Genomic DNA, 23,534 nt, shown 5'->3' on the forward strand with positions numbered 1-23,534 from the left:
GAGAGTTTGTCTCTCTCTCTGCTTCCACCATCTCTCAGTGTGATACCCTGCCATGACTTCTTACCAATGTTCTTCTTACCAATAAAGACAACTGAGTTTTTGTCAATCTGGACCACTGTGATCATAAAGTTTTTCCCTGATGTGTAGCTTTCAGGCCGATCTTGAGAACACTTGTGGTTGATTTAACCATTTTCAATAAAATCATGTAATTTTTCTATTCTTTGTATTGTTACTAATTATGGTCAATCACACTGTACCTAAATCTGAAATAAAATGATGACTGTTATTTTAGTTCTGCTAAAGGACTTAATGTTTCCATATTAGGGTAATGGGAAGAAGGGACTACAGGCTTCTAAAGAATAAGAAAAAAATAGACATGCTTAAAGTATTGTTTTATAGACATAATGATTGTTATTTCAAAGTGTCTTCAAGAAGCATTGATTTCACAACATATCCATGAGGAATCTAAATGATGCAGTATATTGTTTGCAAAGATGTCGACATAAGTAAATTTGGAGAGAATGAAAACTGAGTAAGTTCCTTAAGAATACAGGTCCTATGTTATCACAACCTGTGATTGAGACTTTGCATCTATACTCAAAGGATGAAAATAAGAAGGAAAGCATCAAAGTCAATCATCAAGGGCCATGAAGGAAGGAAAACAGGAAGTGAAACAGATTTTTCCAAATAGCTCAATTTTACAACAGGAAGCAGGTAGGAGTTATATTTCTAATTTCACATATATTCAACTCTACGGCTGGAAGAAAGTAAAACTTCCTGCCATGTCTTTTAGGCAAGAAGTGACGCTGAGGCTGGATGATACTGCACAAGCTAAGCAGCACTACTAGTCGCCCAAAACCAAGCAGAAGAGTGTGTCGCTTTATGCAGTTCTAATTATTGAGTGGTTTTCAGTAGAAGTTAAACCTACAAATTCTGCACAAAAATGAGGTAACAAGTTCTCAAAACATTATTATCACTGTGAGTGGACTTCTTAATGTTTTGTGTTCATGAACAAAATGTAAATAATAGTTCAGTTGGATTTTTTTTTATAATTTGGGAATTAGAGCAATGTATGTCAATATAAACCCATGTAGCTTTAAATTTTCTATTTTCCCAGAGTTTTTTTTTCTTTTTGGCAGAAAACAGATGTAACTTTTAAATGGGTAGTAAAACCTTTGTAAACAAACTTCAATCTGATAAACTAAAATTTCAATATTTGCTGTTGTTGTTACATGAGGAATAGAATCTTATATCATAACCTTATCTTTCTGGAATTAACTGGTGGAGTCCCATCTGTTAAGTGTTCCAGGCTCAAGCCTCAGATAAAACTATTCCCTTTTTTCCTTCTTCCCTGTTTTAGCAAACTTCTGACAACACAAAAGAGGACATTTTGTGATGATGAATATCAGAGATGCTACACAGGCCAGCAGGAACCCAATCACATCCAAAGAGTGGTACTGGACCCAACTGAGGTCGTGGGCTGCAACCCTAAGGTGTTTGTCTCCTTTGTGGCACATGACAAACTCGATTCAGAAGTCTGCTCGATCTAGAGGCTTCATGGAATTATCATGATGAATTCTTGATAATTTCATAATGTTCTCTTTATGTATGAAGGGTAAACATAAAGACACTGTCATTGAAAGGAAGTTCATTGGCCTAAGCATATAAAGTCCATGAGAGGCTTCTGTAAAATGCTACAAATGATTCAAAGTATATTTCATAGAATTGCCATTAAAGTTATATATTTTTATTTGGGTCATCAAAGAAAGTTTGGTTTTAAATTGCAATTTTCTAATTGGCAAATATTTTTAAAAGCAAAAATGGAAGGAAAGGAGGGAAAAAATTTCTTTCTAGCAGAGGAAATATGAGCCATTCCAAGTGCTATATGTACGACCGTGGAAATGCAATTTGAGAATGAGCATCCTGAGGTTTTTCAAGAGTACTTGAGACATGGTAGGTGAAATGCCTCCTAACTAGTCTCTCTGCTTCTCCTCCTCTTTTTTTTTCAGTCCAAACCACTATTTCTTTTTTTAAAAATTGATTATGAATATTCATGGGGTACAAACTTGACTGTCATCACCTGTGCCCAAGATGTGATGGTCAGATCAAGAGTATCAGTATACCCATTACCACAAATTGTGATTATTCCCCATGTCCCCCACCCAATTAATCCTCGACCTCCCTTCCTATCCCCTACTTCCAGAAACCCTATGTTAGTTCCCTCCCTCTGCAAGACCAACACACCACTGTGGCCTTTCTTTACTTCCTTCTTTCTCTTTTAGCTTCAATGTATGAGTGAGTACATGTTGTATTTTTCCCTCTACGCCTGGCTTACTTCACTCAACATAGTTTTTTTCCAAGCTCACCCATGTTGCTGTGAATGCCTGAATTTCATTCTTTATTATGGCAGAGTAGTATTCCATGGTGTATATATACCACATTTTCCTTATCCTGTCATCCATAAATGGACATTTATGTTGGTTCCATATCTTGGCCATTGTAAATAGAGTTGTGACAATCATGGGAGTACATGTGTCCCTTTGACATGATGATTTCCATTCCTTTGGGTATATACCTGGAAGTGGGATTGGCTGGATCGTATGGTAATTCTATCTGTAGTTTGAGAAACCTCCATACTGTTTTCCATAATGGCTGAACTGATTTACAGTCCCACCAACACTGTAGGAGTGTTCCCTTTCTCCACATCCTTGTCAGCATTTGTTATTCTCCATCTTTTTTATTATAGCCAATCTAACTGAGGTGAGGTGATATCTCAAAGTGGTTTTAATTGGCATTTCCCTGATGATTAGTGATGTTGAGCATTTTTTTAAATGCCTATTGTTCATTTGTATGTATTCCTTCACAAAATTTCTATTTATCTCCTTTGCCCATTTTTTAATTGTATTATTAGTTTTTCTACTGTGCACTTGCTTCAGTTCCTGGTATATTCTGTATATTAATCCCTTGTCAGATATATAGTATGTAAAGATTTTCTCCCATTCTGTAGGATTTTTGTTTCATTTTTTAAATTGTTTCCTATGCTGTGCAGAGGCTTTTTAGTTTTATATAATCCCATTATTTATTTTTTGTTTAGTTGCTTGTTATTTTGGGCTCTTGTTCATAAAGTCTTTGCCCAGTCCTACTTCCTGAAGTGTTTCCCCTATATGTTCTCTTAGTATTTTTACAGTTTCAGGTCTTCTTCATAAGTCTTTAATCCATTTTGAGTTTATTTTGGTATATGGCAAAAGGCACAGATCTAGTTTCATTCTTCTGCAGATGGATATTCAATTTCCCCAGCACCGTTTATTGGAGAGGCAGTTTTTTTCCAATGTGTGCTTTTGTTGCCTTTGTCAAAGATCATTTGTTTGTAAGTCTGTGGGTTTATTTCTGGGTTCTTTATTCTGTTCCATTGGTCCAAGTGTCGATTTTATGCCAGTACCATGCTGTTTTGGTTACTATTGCTTAGTAGCATAATTTGAAGTCAGGTAGTATTATGCCTCCAGCTTTATTTATTTATTTTTGCTCAGGATTGCTTTGGCTATTCAGGCTCTTTTGTTGTTCCATATGAATGTTAAAGTTTTCTTTTCTTTTTTTTCCCCCCTATTTCTGTAAAGAATGTCATTGGTATTATGATGGGGATTGCATTGAATCTGTAGATCACTTTCGATAGAATGGACATTATCACAATGCTAATTCTTCCAATCCAAGATCATGGAATATCTTTTCATCTATTTTGCCATCTTTAATTTCTTTCAGTAGTGATTTGTAGCTCTTGTTGTAGCAATCTTTCACCTCTGGGTTAAATTGATTCCTAGGTATTTTACTTTTTGATGACTATTGTAATGGGATTAATTTCTTAAATTCTTTTTCTGGTAGATCATTATTGGAGTATAAAAATGCTACTGATTTTGAGGTACTGATTTTGTATCCTGCAACCTTACTGAAATTTTAATCAGCTCTCAGAGTTTTTTGATAGAGTCTTTAGGATTATCTGTATACAGAATCATGTCCTCTAAAACAGGGACAGTTGGACTTCATCCTTTCCAATGTGGATGGCCTTTATATTTTTCTCTTGCCTGATTGCTATGGCTAGTACTTCCAGTACTATGTTAAATAGGAGTGGTGAGAGTGGGCATCCTTGTCTTGTTCCCATTCTTAAGGGAAAAGCTGAAAGCTTTTCACTATTAAATATGATGTTGGCAGTGGGTTTCTCATATGGTTTTTATTGTGTTGAGATACTTATGTTGCTGAGGGCCTTTGTCATGAAAAGATTTTGAATTTTGTCAAATTTTTTCTGCACTATTGAGATAGCCATATGTTTTTTACCCTTGATTTTGTTGATGTGGTCTATCCCATTTACTGATTTGCATATGTTGAATCATTCTTGCATCTCTGGCATGAATTCCAGTTGATTGTGGTGTATAATTTTTTGGATGTGGTGTTGTGTTCTGATTGCTAATATTTTGTTGAGTATTTTTGCATCTTTGTTCATTGAGGATATTGGCCTAATAGTTCCCTTTTTTGGTTGTATCTTTGTTTTTGTATCAGGGTGAATGAAGCTAGCCTCGTGGAATGAGTTTGGAGAGTGGTCTATGTATCAATTTTTTGGAATAGTTTGAAGTGAATTTTTATTAATTCCTCTTTAAAAGTTTGATAGAATTCAGCAGTAAAGCCATCTGGTCCTGGGTTTTTCTTTTTGGGAGAGTGCTGATTACTACTTCAATCTTGTTGCTTGTTATTGGTCTGTCCAGGTTTTCTGTGTCTTCTTAGTTCAGTCTTGGTAGTTTGTGTGTTGAAGAATTTATATATTTCCTCCAGGTTTTCAAATTTGTTGGCATATAGTTGTTCATAGTAATCTCTAATGATTCTTTGCATTTCTGTGGTATCAGTTGTGATGTCTCCTTTTTTATTTTTATTTTTGTTATTTGGATCTATCTTTCTTTCTCTCTCTCTCTCCATCTCTCTCTCTCCCTTCCTTCCTTCCTTCCTTCCTTCCTTCCTTCCTTCCTTCCTTCCGTCCTTCCTTCCTTCCGTCCTTCCCTCCCTCCTTCTCTTTCTTTCTTTCTTTCTTTCTTTCTTTCTTTCTTTCTTTCTTTCTTTCTTTCTTTCTTTCTTTCTTTCTTTCTTTCTTTCTCTCTCTCTCTCTCTCTCTCTCTCTCTCTCTCTCTCTCTCTCTCTTTGCTTTCTTCCAGCTAATAGTTTGTCTATTTTATTTATCTTCTCAAAAAACCAACTTTTCATTTCATTGATTTTTTTATATCATTTTTGGGGTCTCTATTTCATTAACTTTACTCTGATCTTAATTATTTTCTTTCTACTACTAATTATTTCTTAATCTATTACTATTAGAGTTGGATTTTCCTTGCTTTTCTAGTTCTCTGTTGTAGCATTTATTTGATGTCTTTGATTTGTAGGTCATTTATTTGATGTCTTTCTATTCTTCAGAAGTGTTTATATCAATAAACTTCCCTTTTTGTGCTGCTTTTGTAGTATTTCACAGATTTTGGCATTATGTGTCTTTATTTTCATTAAATTCAAGGGCTTTTTTTGATTTCCTTTTTAATTTCTTCATGGACCCATAGATCATTTAGGAGCCTGTTGTTTAGTTTCCATGTATCTGTATAGCTTGCAGAGTTATACTTGTTATTGATATCTAGTTTTAATCTATTGTGTTCTGAAATGATTCTTGAAGTGATTTAAATTTTTAAAAGTTTGCTGAGACTTGGTTTGTTACCTAATGTGTGGTCTGTCTTGGAGAATGTTCTGTGTGCTGATGAGAAGAATGTATATTCTGTATTATTGAATGAAATGTTCTGTTGTTGTTTGCCAGGACCAAAAGGTCTAAAGTGTAGTTTAAATCCTGTGTTTCTCCATTGATTTGTTTCCTGCATAATCTGTACAATGATAAAAGGGGTGTTCAGTTCCCCCACTATTATCATATTGGGGTCTATATCTTTGTTTAGGTCTAATAGTGTTTGCTTTATTTATCTGGGTGCTCCAATGTTGGGTGCATATATATTTATGATTGTTATGTCTTCTTGCTGAATAGATCCCTTTATCATTATATAGTGGCCTTGTCTCTTTTTATGGTTTTTGGTTTAGAGTCTATTTTATCTGATATAAGAATAGCTACTCCTGCTTATTTTTGATTTCCATTTGCGTGGTATGTCTTTGCATTCCTTCATTATTAGTCTGTGTATACCTTTACCAGTGAGATGAATTTCTTCAAGTCACCATATAGTTAGGTCTTGCTTTTTAATTCAACTCATCAGTCTGTATCTTTTCAGTGGGGAGTGTAATCCATTTATATTCAGGATTGTTATTGACAGGTATTTTCTTATTCCTGACATTTTGTGGCTTTTAAAAAAAAATCTTTTAAGTACCATTTGTTTCTTTCTTCTCTGATTATTGGTCTTCAATGTTTGAGTATTCTTTTTTTGAGGTGGTACAATTTAGTTTCCTTATCTTTCTTATTTGCATTTGTGTGTTACTAGTGGTTTTCATTCTTACTTGTGAACTCATGGTAGAGATTACTATTTTTCAGATTCCAGATTCAAGACTCCCTTGAGATTTCTTGCAGGGTTGGTTGTTTGGTGGTGAACTCCCACAGTTTTTGTTTGTCTGGGAAATATATTACTTCTCCCTTATTTCTAAGGATGGCCTTGCTGAGTATAGTATTCTTGGCTGGCAGGGTTTTTTGTTTTAGTATTTCAAATATGTCATCCCATTTTCTTCTTTTCTGTAGAGTTTCAATTGAGAAGTCTGCTGCTAATCTGGTGGAGAATCCCTTACAAGAAATGACAATTTACTCTTGATGCTTTTAGGATTCTCTATTTGTCTTTGAGCCTTGCCAATGTGAGTATAATGTCTCAGAGAGAATGTTTTTGTATTAAGTCTGTTTGGGGATCTTTGGGCTTCCTTGAACTAAAGTTCTATTTCTCTTTCTATTCCTGGGAAGTTTCCCATTATTTTCTATTGAATAGATTTTTAATGTCTTTTTCTGGTACACCCATGATGTGAATGTTTGTGTGCTTTAGGTTGTCTGCTAGCTCCATAACACTTTCTTCACTTTTAAAAAATTTCTTCATGTTTTAAATTGCCTGCCTTGATTATTTCATAATTACTATCTTTGAGTTGAAATTCTTTCTTCTGCTTTCTCTAATCTGCTGATTAAGGTCTTGATTATGTGTTTTATTTCATATGATTATCTCTATAGACACAGAAAAAGCATTTGGCAAAATTCAACATCTTTCATGATAAAGACTCTCAGCAAATTAGGTGTAGAAGGAAAGTATCTCAACACAATAAAGCCATTTATGACAAGGCCACCGACAATATCATCCTGAATGGGGAAAAACTGAAGGCTTTTCCCTTAAGAACAGGAGGAGGCCTAGGATGCCCACTATCACCTCTCTTATTTAACATAGTATTGGAAGTACTAGACAAATCAATCAGGCAAAAAAAGAAAAAAAGAAAAAGAAAAAAAGAGAATCCAGATTGGAAAAGATGACATCAATCTGTCCCAGTTTGCAGATGACATGATCCTGCATATAGAAAAACCTGAAGACTCTACCAAAAAGAGTGTTAGAAATGATTAATAATTTCAGTAATGTTGCGGGATATAAAATCAATGACCCCAAATCAATTGTATATATATCCTTCAGTAATGAACTAACAGAAAGAGAAATCAAGGAAGTAAGCCCATTTACTGCAGTCACCAAAAAAATAAATTATCTAGCAATCACTTTAATCAAGAAGTTAAAAAATATCTACAATGAGATCTAGGAATCACTGCTGAAAAAAATTAAAGAGGATGTAAATAGATGGAAAGACATTCTATGCTCTTGGATTCCAAGAATGGCAGAAAATCTTTGGAAACTATACATCCAACAGGGATAAATATCCAGAATATACCAGGAACACAAAAAACTGCACAGTAAAAAAACCCCAAATAACTAATTTAAAAAAATGGGCAAAGGAGATGAATAGAAATTCTTCAAAGGAAGCCATACAAGTGGCCAACAAGTACTTAAAAAATGCTCAACATCAGTAATCATCAGGGAAATGCAAGCTAAAACCACATTGACATATCATCTCACCCCAGTTAGACTGACTATAATCAGAATGATGGAGAATAACAAATGCTGGTGAGAATGTGGAGAGTGGGGAACTGTCTTACACTGTTGGTGGTACCGTATGTTAGAACAGCCACTATGGAAAACAATATGGAAGTTTCTCAAACAATTACAGATAGATGTAACTTATGATCCACCAATCCCACTTCTAGGTATGTACCCAAAGAAATAGATATCATCATGTCAAATGGATTCATGCACTCTTGTATTTATCACAGCTTTATTTACAATAACCAAGATATGGAAGCAACCTAAATGTCCATTTATGGACAGCAGAACAAGGAAATGTTGTATATATATGCTATTTAATACTACTCAGCCATAAACAAGAATAAAATTCAGGCATTCACAGCAACATGGATGGGCTTGGAGAAAATTATGCTAAGTGAAATAAGCCAGATACAGAGGGAAAAATACCCCATGTCCTCATTCATAAGTGGGAGCTAAGAGAAAAAGAAGGAAGGAAAGAAAGACCACAGTTGTGCCTTGGATTTGCAGAGGAAGAGAACATACCTAGGGTTGCCAGGCATGGAGGGGGAGGCAGGGCAGGAGGTTGGGAGAGTTGGGTGGGGGGGCCTGGGGAATGATTGCAATTTGTTTTATTGGGCATGCTGATAGTATTGATCTGATCATCACATCTTAGGCACAGGTGGTGATGGTCAGCTTTGGGCCCCATGAACATGCATAATCAGTTAAAAAATAAAGTTAAAATTAAAGTATCAAGAACAACAACAAAAAATTACTAATGGAAAATGAAAGCAAATTTCAGATTGCTTAAAACATGTAAATTCTTTTAAAATTAATTCATTAAAAAGAGGCACAACTGATACTCACTGATAATAAGCAAACCTATCCTCAAATACTACATAATAAAAAAAGGTGCTGTATCATGAAGGAACAGTAATGACTGCCTTCAATGCATTGAGAAAATTTGTACTTGACACTGTGTCGAAGTCCAACAGTTGCTCCCTTGGCCTTCATATGAGTAATGTTATCAGGTTGATCTACAAACAAAGGAATGCCCATCACAGGAATCCCTTGGTAGATCACCTCATAGATGCTGTTTGCTCCACCATGAGTTACAAAAGCTTTGGTGTGTGGATAAAATAGAATTGAATGAATTTTAAGAAAATCATTCATTATGTCATAGGAATACAGTGAGAAATGCATAATATTAGGCAGTAAAAGGAGCAATGTTTCCTAGATAAGTAATGGGTTATCATACTCATGAAACTGCACTGAAATTTCTTTCAGATCGCAGAGAAAGAAGCACGTAAGTCCACAGGAGAGGTACGTGAGTGCTACATGGAAGAGGTGGTGTGTGACTAGAGTCTTGAAAAATGAGTACAGGATTGCCAGGTGACAAAAGAGAAAAGCACATTCTGGATAAAAATAAAATCAAAATGTGCAAAAAAAAAAAAAAAAGAGAGAGAGAGAGAGAAAGAAAAAGAAAAGAAAAAACAAGTAGAAAGTTGGCCATGTAAAACATGTTCTCTTTTTTTATTGAAATTTATTGATTATACAGACTCGTAGGATCCAGAGTTATACTTCATACATGTTTACAATGTGTGATGTTCAAATCAGGGTAATTAGTGTATTCCTCACTGAAAAACTTAATCATTTCTTTGTGGAGGGCATTCGATCCCCTCCCTTCTAGGCACTTGATAACATGCAGTGAATTATTGCTAATGCCTTGCTTGACTCTACACCCACAGAAGTTATTTTTCCTATCTAGCTATTTTGTATTGGTTAACCAACCTCTCACTACCCCTCGCCCCCTTCTCTTTTCTTGCCTCTAGTAATGACAGTTAAGAACACGATCTCTTAAAGAAATAGTGAAGTCTCTGAGTCTGATTTGTCAGATGTCCATGTAGCTGGAAGTTACTGGTGGTGGTGCTAGAATTAGGGGAAGAACAGGCTACGCTTCATTATGGATGAAATATGTTATCCCTTCATAATAATTGTTGTGGATTTTCCCATAGAAAATGCAGTCACTGCTAATAGAAAAAAAAATTATTTTTCAGTGTCATTTAAAATAACTCTGTAGTAGGCAAAAGAATAGGTGTAAAGTCCTAGAAATAGGATACAGAGAGAACTCCAACCCAGAATTACTGAAAAATTCTCTGGGAGATGGAATTACACCTGAAATAAGGAAACATTGATTCTAGACATTAAGGATGTGGTTGTATATAGTAAAATGCTAACTGCTATAGTTTATTCTTTTTTCCCTAGAACTAGAAAATAAATATGAAGAAGATAGGTTACATCTTTGAGTTTTCAACAATAAATGTTAATCCATTTGCTTCCTATTGAAGTATTATCACTCTAATAGGTTATTACTCATATTTTCAGTATTTGTTCACCAGTCTCATACTGAACTAAAGAGAATTCCCACATTGCATGTACTTACTTGTATAATAAATTGAGTATATGATAAAATTATGATTTTTCAAACATAGTAGCTTAGACAAATGAGATTAACAATAAAAAAATCAAATACTTAAAAAATTTTTAGGAAGGCATTATAATGCTAGGACAAAAAACAATAACACATTAGTAATTACCTATACATTTTCTTCTATATATTTTTTACTAGCTGTCATCTTCCTAATATTAATCTCTTTATTTCTTCTTGAGTAATATAGGAAATTGCTTAATTATATATGGTTGTTCCAGAAATTATTTTACTAAAGTTTGACATGATTTTATTTATAGAGAAATCTATGAAATCAGCTACTTGTGAGAAATCAATCTATGTTGTCTAGGTAGAATTTATAACTTTTTAGGTTACAAATTATTAAACACTTCTCTGAATAAAAATTTAAATTGGCAATTTTTGATACAAGTTTAGAGTATAATCAGTACTGCTAGTTTTGAATTTTTTTTCAGTGTAGAAAAGAACAGCCCATTGGCAATTCATAAATAAAAATACAGCTTTTGAAAAAATCCAAAACTGTATTTTACTAAATTTTGCTCAACTGATCATTGACAATTAGATGATGCACTACAAAGAATTGGCAGCAGTGATTAATATGGTCTTCTATAGCTAAACCATTTCCACACTCAGCAACAAAATAAAGTACTGAGATTGAATTTCCAAAGCAATCTTCGTAAATTGTAGTATCATTTATAGGTGTTCAATTTCTATTTGCTATGGGAGGGTTAAAATAACTTCAAGTTTTCAGAAAAAATGAGCCTGGGTCAGTAGGAGAAAGCTATCTCAGACAGGAAACCAAAAAGCAGTTCGCAAATACACGAAGATCACAGGTGTGTTCAGTATATTAGAAAAGAAGTTCCTGCTGTTCCTCCTGTTGTTAGGGAGGGGGACATCTGAAATTTTCCCCATTCCTGACATCCTTCTGCTTGATTCCTTCTTCTGATCCCTTCTCCTTCTTCAATAGAGTGGAAGTGTCAATTTGATAGACAGCAACACAGTCTTTGTGGGGCCGTATTCTATAATGCACAGGGTCCGCTTTAAGGCCAGGATCCCACCTTCACTCTTACTCTTATATCTTCCTGCTTTAGACATTGGCAGGGCCCAGTCCAGTAGGGCAGGCCATTTTTTCTCTTTCTTTAAATCTAGCTGGCTGCATGTGTACCTGAACTAGTCTAGTCAGCCCAGGCCATCCTTTCTCTGGATAGCCCCCTGAACAGCAAGCCAGGTAAGCCTACTGCAAAATTTACAGGAAGTGCAAAATGCTGGATTACATGGCAACTCTAAACTGCACGATGCATTTCAGACTTTTTACAATACCTGATAATTGTTATTGCACTAGCACAGTTACTCATTAAAAGTTAACTATTTTCTGGTAACATCTGAAGTGTGTACAGTGACCTCAGGAATTCTGTAAGCAAAAGGAGAATATGATAGGGCAGAATTTGGTGATTTCAGTGTACCTGACACTGTTAATACCAAAACTTCAACCGCATCTTTTAAATTTGCTTCTATTTTTTTCTGATCAAGTCACTCTCAAAGTTACTATCAGTCAAAAACATCCTCCACACTATTTTATCATATTCTATGTGTATTTTTGACTTTGAACTGATATCTGAGATAATTAGAGCTATCCAAATAGTTAAACTTTCAGGCAGAAAGTTTCTATAATTGAACCCTTTAAAGAGTTTAACAGATTCATTCAGTAGTTAGCCTCCATTAAGGCAATTTATCTAACCTTTTGTAGAATCTGAGCAAGAGCTGATGCAATCACATTGGCCCTTTCTTCTGTTGTGTTACTGACTATTGACCACAGAGTAAATACCACAACACCATCTTCTCCTGATCTCTGGACAACATCCTCCATTAACTGTGAAGAAAGAATCTGATTCTTTCTTCAAAAAGAGCAGTAGCCTAACAAACACTACTGAAAGGATTGCTACAAACATCTGAGAAAAAGTTCAAGGAATTATTGGAGTAATGACTGTTTTTAACTGACTTATTTAATATCTTTGGAAGGAGATGTGTAATATGAGAAAGATGACCTCTATTATGCATGTTTGTATAAATATGTGTGTGTGTGTGTGTGTTTAAGGAAGAAAGAAAATAGACCTATTTCATAGTAGTTAGGGGAGATAATGTTAGAAATTATTATACTCAGACTTACTAATACAGTATCTTGGAAGTTGGCACCACTTGATTTCAATTCTGTATCTTTATGGTTCTACTAGATCACTTGTGTTTCCTTCAGGCAGGTTTTCTTTTGAAATTTTTTTTTTTTTTTCCAATTTGGAGTCATTTGTGTTTTACTTTCCTAACTATGAGTAGTGAAAAAAAGTATCTTACAGTTGGGATAATTTTATATCTATACTTAGCTATGTAATCCTTTATACCTCATTTAAAGCTTGTCAGAGTTTCCAAGAAAAAATTCAAGTGGCAATTTTTGATACATTTTACAGTATTATTAGTATCGCTAGTTTTGAAATTTCTTTAAATGTAGGAAAGAAGAGTCCATTGGCAATTTATGAATAACTATACAGCTGTTGAAAAATTCCAAAAGAGTTATTTTGCTTAATGTTGCTCAGCTGATCATTCACAATTAGATGATGCACTGCAAATAACTGGCATCAGTGGTTAATGTGTATAATTACTTTTTAATTTCTTATCTGAATATAGCCTTCTGGAACTTACCCATGCTAATTTTTTGCTGAAAACTGAAAGTTGCTTTAACACTCACATAGGAAATAGAAGTTAAACACTTGGAAATGATACACTAGTTCATGAGGATTGCTTTGAAAATGAAAAATCAGTACCTTATTTTGGTGCTGGGCATTGAACTGTCACTTGATGCCTTCCTGATGTTCATAACTTTCACAATCCTCAAGGAACACCTTTGTGAGGAGCTTTGATTTTTGGTGTAAGACTTGGACATTCTTGTGTTCTTGGCCATACTATTATGATAATAGCACCGACACTCACACATAAGCTCTAATATGTAAATGTATCTGGCAGCAATGTAAAACTTAATCTGGACTATTTAAGCAAGTGAATCTCCCTTGTACCATTTTAAAGTTTATCTTAAAAAAGAAAAATAGATTTATGAGATAATTTTAATCTAACTATATTGTGAAATCTCTCATTTGTGGAAACTATCTAACTGGTCCCTCTCCACAGAATTTAAAGAAACTCATTCTAGTAGTTTTGCGGCACACAGACCTATGGAGTCTGGGCAAAGGTCAATGTAATTATGTAAGCTTTTTTTTCCAGGTTTTTGACCATCGATCCCAAACTAAACACACCACACTGTCATCTTTTCCAGAACTTTAGGGGAAATCTTTCATTTCCTGAGAAAATAATATTTATACTATGAAAAGGCAATAGTACAGGGAATTTTTTTAATTGTTTTCTTTGTTCTTTTAGTTTATTTAAAAGAAATGGATATATACATTTCTAAATACAGAAAAAATGTTAGTATAATGGCCTTTTAACATGCCAAATGTTAAATCCCTTTGTAATATGTATGATATAAAATTAATTTTCTTTAACCAGTGTTTATTCTTTGATTCTTAGGCAAGTATAGCAATTTATTGATCAATACTCAGCAAAAGATGGTAGTAAAGAGAAAGTCTTCCTTGAGGGACCTGCTGTGTTATGACAGCACAGCCCTAATTTTCTGTAGTGTGTACTAAAAAGAGCATACTCTCCATTTTATGTATTACGCAATGCCAAGGTCAAAAATTTTTTCTAACTCCTGGGTTAAGCAATATTGAGACCTAGCAAATAGCTGAGTAGTTTGTCTCAGGATGACGAGACTGTGACCAACTAAAATAGTTTATCTATTAAGATAAGCAACTTGCTTACCAAGGCTTGTTTTAAGACCTCACCTTACCTCACCTCACTTAGTGTCCAGAAATTCAAAGTTATGTCATAAGCTCTGCCCAGTCACCAAGTAACCTGTTTTACAGATTTCTCCTTGATATCATCCAACCTATGTCCCAGAGTCCTATAATTATCTTCCCCTGACTTCTTCCTTCTGAAACGGTAAAATCAAGATGTCAAGGTGTTTTCTGCCTTCCTGCGATGAGTCAAATAAACCTAGCTTTGCTGGATCCACAGGGTTTTGTTGTTGTTCTTTTTAGGAGTATTCAAGTAAACCTGAACTCTTAACAGAATTCTTCGAATAAAGTGAAAAGACAGTCTGTAACGAGCCTTCTTAATGTTTGTCATTCCCTGTCCAATATATTTGTTATTGAATTGATCCACTTTTTTCCTTGGCAGTTGTTCATGAAGTCTTTTTGGTGTGTAGGCTTTCTAATTATGCAGGCTAAAGAGAGATCTCATATAATTTCTTTGGTGTAAGAAAGAAAGAACCCTTGTTAAATCACCTATATGTACAGAACTAAAACCCTCAATTCGTTAACCCTAGCCTTTCCTGGTGTTTCAAAATCTCCCTATAAACAGGCACTATGAATTTAAGTGTCAGATGGGATTCTACTGTATTAGCCTTTTTTTCCCTGGTGATATTATATTAGTTTCTGACAGAGACAAAGATTTATGAAAATAATTTTCATTTTCCTGAAGGTATTGCATCTTTTTTCTTTTTTTTCCCTGGCACATGCTTTGCTAATCTTAGGCATGCTTTGTTAATCATTTCTCATAAAAAAAGCATTTCAAACCTTCATGCAGTTTGTTTCTCCTCATTTTCATTTAAAGTCCGAACAAAATCGCAATAACATAATATTAACATTATTTTTTATACAGACTGCTTAAATTTTGAGTATAAATTTGATTCTATTTATCATCCTGGCCCAAATTTTCTAAGGGAACTGAAGCCATAATTAATAATGAATGTGACAAATGTTACTCATAAATTATTTATTTTGAATGAAGTTTACTCCTTTAGAGTGTGAATTAATCTACAAACTTAGAGTAGTTCATGATATAAAGCTACGAAAAACCTTCCTATGTTTCTAACTTTGTGGCCAGTTGTATAGACTAATATTAAACCAGGCATATTTTTCCTGATACTTTACTCACAATATTTGTTTTCAAGCCTAGCTCGTAAGATCAAGCAATTTAAATCACTGAAATAAAATTATATATTTTTTAATTCAGGCATTGCTGAATGACTTTTAATGAACCACCACAACTAACTCCTGAGTGTTGCTTATTCCATGAATCACATTGTCAGAGTACAATGATCTCTGCTGTGTTTGTGTTGTGAATCTATTTAATGTCAAATAAGACCAGACTAAATGCTGAAATGCAACCAAAACCATTTTTGAAAAAATTATCTTGAGTTTGTCAGTACAACTCTAATAAACATAAATTTCAGAAGGGATCCCTCCAGTCTAAATTACTTGTGAGACTGCTTGCAACTTCAGACAGAATTGTAACATGTTCATTTGCTTACTTTAATGTATCATACTAAATTATTTTGTTAAAGGTTTCATTTATAAAAATAAAAATCACACTAGCTAATACATATTATTCATCATGTTCTATGTACTGCATAAGAGCTTTGCATGTACAGTCAATTCTTGTTATTCATGTTAGTTATGTTCTATAAAGTTACCACAAGTACTTCACTAGCAAATACTGAATCATTGCTCCAAGGGAAAATATAGGGTTATGTTCCTGCAATCCTCTCCTCACAGAATTGTCTTCAACTGATCAACACATAACCTCATTTATGTGTATTTCTGTTTAAAGACACTATTTAATATATGTTGCTGATTCTTTGACATAGAACTCATCGCCAATAGCACTGTAACTCATGCAACTGAAGGAAGCTTATCTAAAAAAATGTATTTTCGACATAAGGAAACATCACAGCCTTCTTGCTTCTTCTTAGGAATATTAGACAGTACTTTTGCGCTATGCTTGGGACCATTCTAAACCATGGTATCACCAAGAACATGCACAAAAATGCAAAAAGAAAAGTGGAAGTTAATAAAGCTGAAATGAGAAGTCAGAGCATTTCTCTGTTTGACCTCAGCTGGGAACACGTGTGTCAGATGACTCAAAGTTTTCACTACACTGTGCATTATTGTGAATGACTACTAAAATACTGTGAATATTAATTTTGTGCTTACAAATAAATTTTAGTGCCAGGTGATTTTGCAAACACAGAATCAGTGAATAATGAGGAGCAACTGTATTAGACCATGATATCATTTCATGTGATTTGTCCCCTCCAAAACTAATGTTGAACCTGATTCCCAATGTGGCATTGTTGGGAGGTAGGGCCTAGTGGGAGGTCTTTGAGTTATGAGGTCAGATGCCTCATGAATAGATTGCCATCCTATGGTGGTGAATGAGTTCTTGCTCCCCTGAGAATGGGTTGGTTTTCAAGAAAATGGATTGTTAAAAAGAGTCTGGCATCCTTTATTTCTCTTTCTTGCTTCCTCTCTCGCCATGTGATCTTTTTGCACACACTGGCTCTTCTTCTGTTATTCCACCATGAGTGAAAGCTGCCTGAGGCCCTGGACAGATACACCTGCCCAATTGTGGACTTCCTTGCCTCCAGAATTGTGAGCCAAATAAACCTCCTTTCTTTAAAAATTTCCCAGTCTCAACTACACCCAACTATATACTACCTATGAGAAATCTACCTCACCTGTAAAGACTCTCACAGACTAAAAGTGAAAGGATGGAAAAAGGTATACCACATAAGTAGAAACCAAAAATGAGCAGGAATAGCTATTCTTATATCAGATGAAATAGACTTTAAACCAAAAACTACAAAAAGAGACAAAGAAGGCCATTATGTAATGATAAAGGGACCTATCCACCAAGAAGAAATAACAATCATAAATACATATGCTACCAACATTGGTGCACCCAGATATAAAGCAAACATTACTACACCTAAAGAGAGAGATAGACCTCAATACTGTAATAGCTGGACCCCTGAACATCACCCTCTTAGCATTGGACAGATCACTTAGGCAACAAATCAATAGGGAAACACAGGATTTAAACTATACTCTAGACCAAACAGACTTGGTGGATATATATAGAACATTTCACCCAACAACCAGAGAATACACATTCTTCTCAACAGCATATGAAACATTCTCTAAGACAGATCCCATATTAGGTCACAAATCAAATACCAGCAAATTTTTAAAAATTGAAGTCATTTCATGTATCTTCTCAGATCACAGTGGATTAAAACTAGAAATCAATAACAAATGAAACGTTGGAAATCATACAAATACTCGGAAATTAAACAACATGCTTCTGAACGACATATGGGTTAAGGAAGAAATCAAACAGGAAAACAAAAAATTTCTCAGAACTAATGATAATAATAACATCATAGCAAAAAACCTATAGGATGCTGCAAAAGCAGGACTAAGAGGAAATTTTATTTCAATAAATGCTTACATCAAGAGAATAGAAAGATTACAAACAACCTAACATTCCACCTCAAGGAACTAGAAAAACAAGAGCAATCCAATTCCAAAGTTAATAGGTGAAAAGAAACAATTAATATCAGAGCAGAACTAAATGAAATAGAGACCAAAAATATGATACAAAAGATCAATGAAACAAAAAGTTGGTTTTTTGAGAAGATAAGCAGAATAGGCAAAACACTGGCCAGACTAACTATAAAAAGAAGAGAGAAGACCCAAATAACAAAAATCAGAAATGAAAAAGGGGATGTCACAACTGATTCCACAGAAATATGAAGAATTGTTAGAGTTTGCTATGAACAACTATACACCAACAAATTTGAAAACCTGGAAGAAATGGATAAATTTCTATACACATACGAACTACCAAAATTGAATCAAGAAGACACAGAAAAACTGAACAGATGAATAACAAACAATGAGATTGAAGAAGTAATCAGAAATCTTCCAACAAAGAAAAGCCCAGAACCAGATGGCTTTATTGTTGAATTCCACCAAACCTTTAAAGAGGAATTAGTACCAGTTCTTTCCAAACTATTCCAAAAAATTGAAACAGAAATCATTCTCCCAAACTTACTCTATGAAGCCAGCATCACCCTGATACCAAAACCAGACAGAGATACAACAAAAGAAAACTACAGGCTAGTATCCTTGATGAATTTAGATACTAAAATCCTCAACAAAATACTAGTAAGCAATACAGCAACATATCAAAAAGATTATACACCATGATCAAGTGGGATTCTTCCCAGGAATGCAAGGATGGTCCAATGTATGCAAGTCAATAAATGTGATATACCACATCAGCAAAGTCAAGAACAAAAACCATATGATCATCCCAATAGATGCATAAAAACCATCTGACAAAATTTAACAGTACTTCATGATAAAGACTGAACAAATTAGGTATGGAAGGAAGGTACCTCAACATAATAAAAACTATAAATGATAAACCTACTACCAATATCATCTGAATGGGGAAAAGCTGAAAGGATGCCTGCTGTCACCACTCCCATTTAACATAGTATTGGAAGTACTTGCCAGATCAATTAGACAAGAGAAAGAAATAAAGGACATCCAAATAGGTAAGGAGAAAATCAAATTGTCCCTGTTTACAGTCGACATGATTCTCTATATAGAAAATCCAAGAAACTCTACCAAAAAAAAAAAAAAAAACCTCTTAGATCTGATAAATGAATTCAGTAAAGTTGCAGAATACAAAATCACTATACCAAAATCAGTAGCATTTTCATACTCTAACAAAAAACTAGGAAAAAAAATCAAGAAAGCAAGCCCATTTACAATAGTCACCCAAAAATAAAATACCTAGAAAAAAATCTAATGAAAGAGGTGAAAGATCTCTTAATCAGAACTACAAATCATTACTGAAAGAAATTAAAGAGACACTAAAAGATGGAGAGACATTCCTTGTTCATGGATTGGAAGAATCAGTGTAGTAAAAAGTCCTTACTACCCAAAGCCATCTACAGATTCAATGCGATCCCCATCAAAATACCAATGACATTCTTCACAGAAATAAAAAAAGCAATCCTAACATTCATATGGAGCAACAAAAGACCCTGAATAGCCAAAGCAATCCTGAGCAAAAAAATAAAGCTGGAGGCATTACACTTCCTCACTTCAAACTATATTACAAATCTATAGTAACAAAAATAGCATAAAACAAATCTATAGTAATGAAAACTGGCATAAAAACAGACACATGGACCAATGGAACAGAATAGAGAACTCAGAAATCAACCCACATATTTACAGCCAACTGATCTTCAACTAGGGCACCAAGAAAACACATTGGGGAAAAGACTGCCTCTTCAGTAAATGGTACTGGGAAAAAGATATCCATTTGTAGAAGAATGAAACTTGATCTGTACCTCTCACCATATACCAAAGTCAACTCAGAATGGATTAGAGACTTAAATATAAGGCCTGAAACTTTAAAACTCCTAGAAGAACACATAGGGGAAACACTTCAGAATTTAGGAATGGGCAATCAGTTTATGAATAACACCCCAAAAGCACAGGAACAAAAGAAAAAATAAACAAATGGGATTATATCAAACTAAAACGCTTCTGCAGAGCAAAAGAAACAATTAACAGAGTTAAAAGACAACCAACAGAGCGGGAGAAAATATTTGCAAAATATATATCTGACAAAGGATTAATATCCAGAATATATAAGGAACTTAAACAACTTTACAAGAAAAAAACAAGCAACCCAATTAAAAAACGGGCAAAAGAGCTAAGTAGGCATTTCTCTAAGGAAGATATACAAATGGCCAACAGACATATGAAAAAATGCTCAACATCACTCAGCATCTGGGAAATGCAAATCAAAACCACACTGAGATACCATCTAACCCCAGTTAGGATGGCTAAAATCCAAAAGACTCTGAACAATAAATGCTGGTGAGGTTGCGGAGAAAAAGGAACTCTCATACATTGTTGGTGGGACTGCAAAATGGTGCAACTTCTATGGAAAATAGTATGGAGGTTCCTCAAACAATTGCAGATAGATCTACCATACGACCCAGCTATCCCACTGTTGGGAATATACCTAGAGGAATGGAAATCATCAAGTCGAAGGTATACCTGTTCTCCAATGTTCATCGCAGCACTCTTTACAATAGCCAAGAGTTGGAACCATCCCAAATGTCCATCATCAGATGAGTGGATACGGAAAATGTGGTACATCTACACAATGGAATACTACTCAGCTATAAACATGAATGAAATACTGCCATTTGCAACAACATGGATGGACCTTGAGAGAATTATATTAAGTGAAACAAGTCAGGCACAGAAAGAGAAATACCACATGTTCTCACTTATTGGTGGGAGCTAAAAATTAATATATAAATTCACACACACACACACACACACACACACACACACAAAAAAAAAAAAAAAAGGGGGGGGGAAGAAGATATAACAACCACAATTACTTGAAATTGACATGACAAGCAAACAGAGGGGACATCGGTGGGAGGAGGGGGGAGGGAGTAGGGAGGAAGATTTTGGTGATGGGGAGCAATAATCAGCCACAATGTATATCGACAAAATAAAATTAAAATAAAAAATAAAATAAAATAATAAAATAAATTTTTTTATTTTGGATTAAAAAAAAAAAGAAAGAAAACAAGTGACAATCACAGTGCATTGTAGAACCTACAGTGTTCCATGGGCAGCAGACTCTTCTCAGTCCCAGGTGTATAATAGTTTAAAATATCATGGATAATATCCACATTAAGTTAGGAAATATGGTAGATCTGATCCTGCACATGAATCAAGATTTTTTGTAAAACACATAGAACATAACAGAAACAGATACATCCCTCTGCATAAGAAAAGCCAGTGTCAAAAATCACAAATACAACAATATGAATTACTTTTTATTAATAACATATAGAACATGATTTTCCATGTTCACATGTATATTCATGCACATATGCATCTACCTATTAGCATTTTCAGTTAAGTTATAACCCAAAAGAAGCTTGAGCAGATTTTCATAATATAGTCACATATAAATTGTAAATAGTTTAAAAATAAAGTATGTTCAAATATTTTGTTTAACTGAATAGGAAAGCCAGGGGTCATTAAATTCCTGATAAATAAGTTTTTATTAAAACTTAAACTGGAAGAAATATATATCACAAGGTTTGGCTTCTGCATACCTATAATTATTACCAGAATGTCAATATATTTAATATAATGCAGTAGAAATAATTTAACTAGGTAAATATTTGTTCCTAAGAAATTCCTTGGTCTCTACAGAAATAATTTAAATATGCAAATATTTGTTCTTAAGAATAGCCTTGGTTTCTACAAGATACAATGTATCATTTCACATGTCAAGGTAGTTCTTTTGAATAAACTCAGAGAATCTTAGCAAGTTATTCAAATCTTAAGTTATTTAAATTGCTGTATATTATATCATTTTACACTAATAAAAAATTAAAGGGATAGTTTGATTTTGATACAATATTATCTGATCAAAGATTATATAATAGTCATTTTAAAGACTATTATAGCAAGAACATTATCAAATTAAATAATTCAGCACAATGGCAAATTATGACTTTGATTCCATTAATGAGACATTAAACCAAGCTGTACAACAGTACAAGTGTTTAAACTTTTTAAACTCTATGCCTTAAAACTTTATAAGTTTTTAAATTCTATCAAAACCTCATGAAATTGACAAAATGTATTTTTCTTCTATATACCTTTACAGTTAATTTCCCATCCAAGAATATATATATTTTTTGGTACAGTTTTATTTGTGCCACTATTATTTTTTTAAAATGGTAATGTCATCTCCTAAATGACTTATATTGTTCTAAGATAGAATTGTAATTGCAGGACTACTAAGTTTGTGTTACAGATATCAAACTGTGGAAAAATCATTTACTGAGCTTGCTTAATACATACCACTACCACAGTAATAATTCCTTGACCTCAAGGACAATGAACTGGCAAATATACTGGGAGAAAGTCTTTTTAAGAAAGAGAGGAAAAGAGGTTCTTCCTTTTATGAAAATTAAATTTCTGCCTTTGTGTTTCCTGAATATTTCTGGCTAATTCTAGTTAATACAAAACCCAAGTACTTATGCCTTGTATACTGATCATAATACATGTCAAGAGAAAGCCAGGAAGAATGATGGGGAAAAAGAAAAGGAAGAAGTGGGCATAGTCACTGAGATTCTGAGTAGATGAACAAATCATCCTCATAGCCAACAGCATTTTTAAGAAATTCATTTTTCTCCAAATTATCTGGAGTATAGCTAAGTAGTTGTGTCTCTTCTTTCCACCATATCAACAATCCTGATAACCTGTCAAAATTATTGATTTTCCACAGAGCCACAAAGTGTTATGATATAAATTTGGCACTAACATTATAAATTTCGAAGTCAAGGGTGGACTGTAAAGACAAAAAATAGTTTTTTTTATGTTCAAGAAGTAGCAAATCTTATTTCATATGAAAGGAAACTAGTGGAATAAAATACACTTTGCGGGATGCAGAATAGAATCCCTGACCATCTCCTGATATTCCTTATTTGAAGGGAAGCTATAGCTATAGTGTACTTTATCCTACTTACTGTCTAGTTCTTTAGGGAATATTCAGTAATTATTAAATGGACCCAAAATGGTGATGAATATTTAGAAAATATTTAATATGATTGATAATAAAAATAAAATTAACCATTTTGTTCCTAATGTCTCAAGTAGCATCTCAATTTGTTGAACTGAAAAATGTAAATAAAGCGAAAGCATTAAGATTATAGTAGTAGTAGAACAGTCCATGGGCTTGCTTATCTTCTACTTTTAAACAATAAACTATTTAAAACCTTATTTTGAAATCATTAGAATTAGACTACTTTGTCGATTACTTTATCTTTGACTTGATAAGCTCAGGAATGAACAAGAACTTTGAAAAGACAGAGAGGAATCTGTTCACATCAGGGTCTAAATTTATCCAGATGGGCTCTATCAAGATTTCCAGACAGAACTGTTAAAGAAAAA

At 34.0% G+C, this 23,534-nt stretch overlaps 1 pseudogene; it reads right to left on the reverse strand.

Moving 5' to 3' along the window:
* Window positions 1-1,328: 1,328 nt before the first annotated feature.
* On the reverse strand, window positions 1,329-9,275 carry LOC134385714 (UDP-glucuronosyltransferase 2B10-like; annotated as a pseudogene).
* Window positions 9,276-23,534: the final 14,259 nt, after the last annotated feature.

Source organism: Cynocephalus volans, chromosome 9 (assembly GCF_027409185.1).
Source record: "Cynocephalus volans isolate mCynVol1 chromosome 9, mCynVol1.pri, whole genome shotgun sequence".
NCBI lineage: Eukaryota > Metazoa > Chordata > Mammalia > Dermoptera > Cynocephalidae > Cynocephalus > Cynocephalus volans.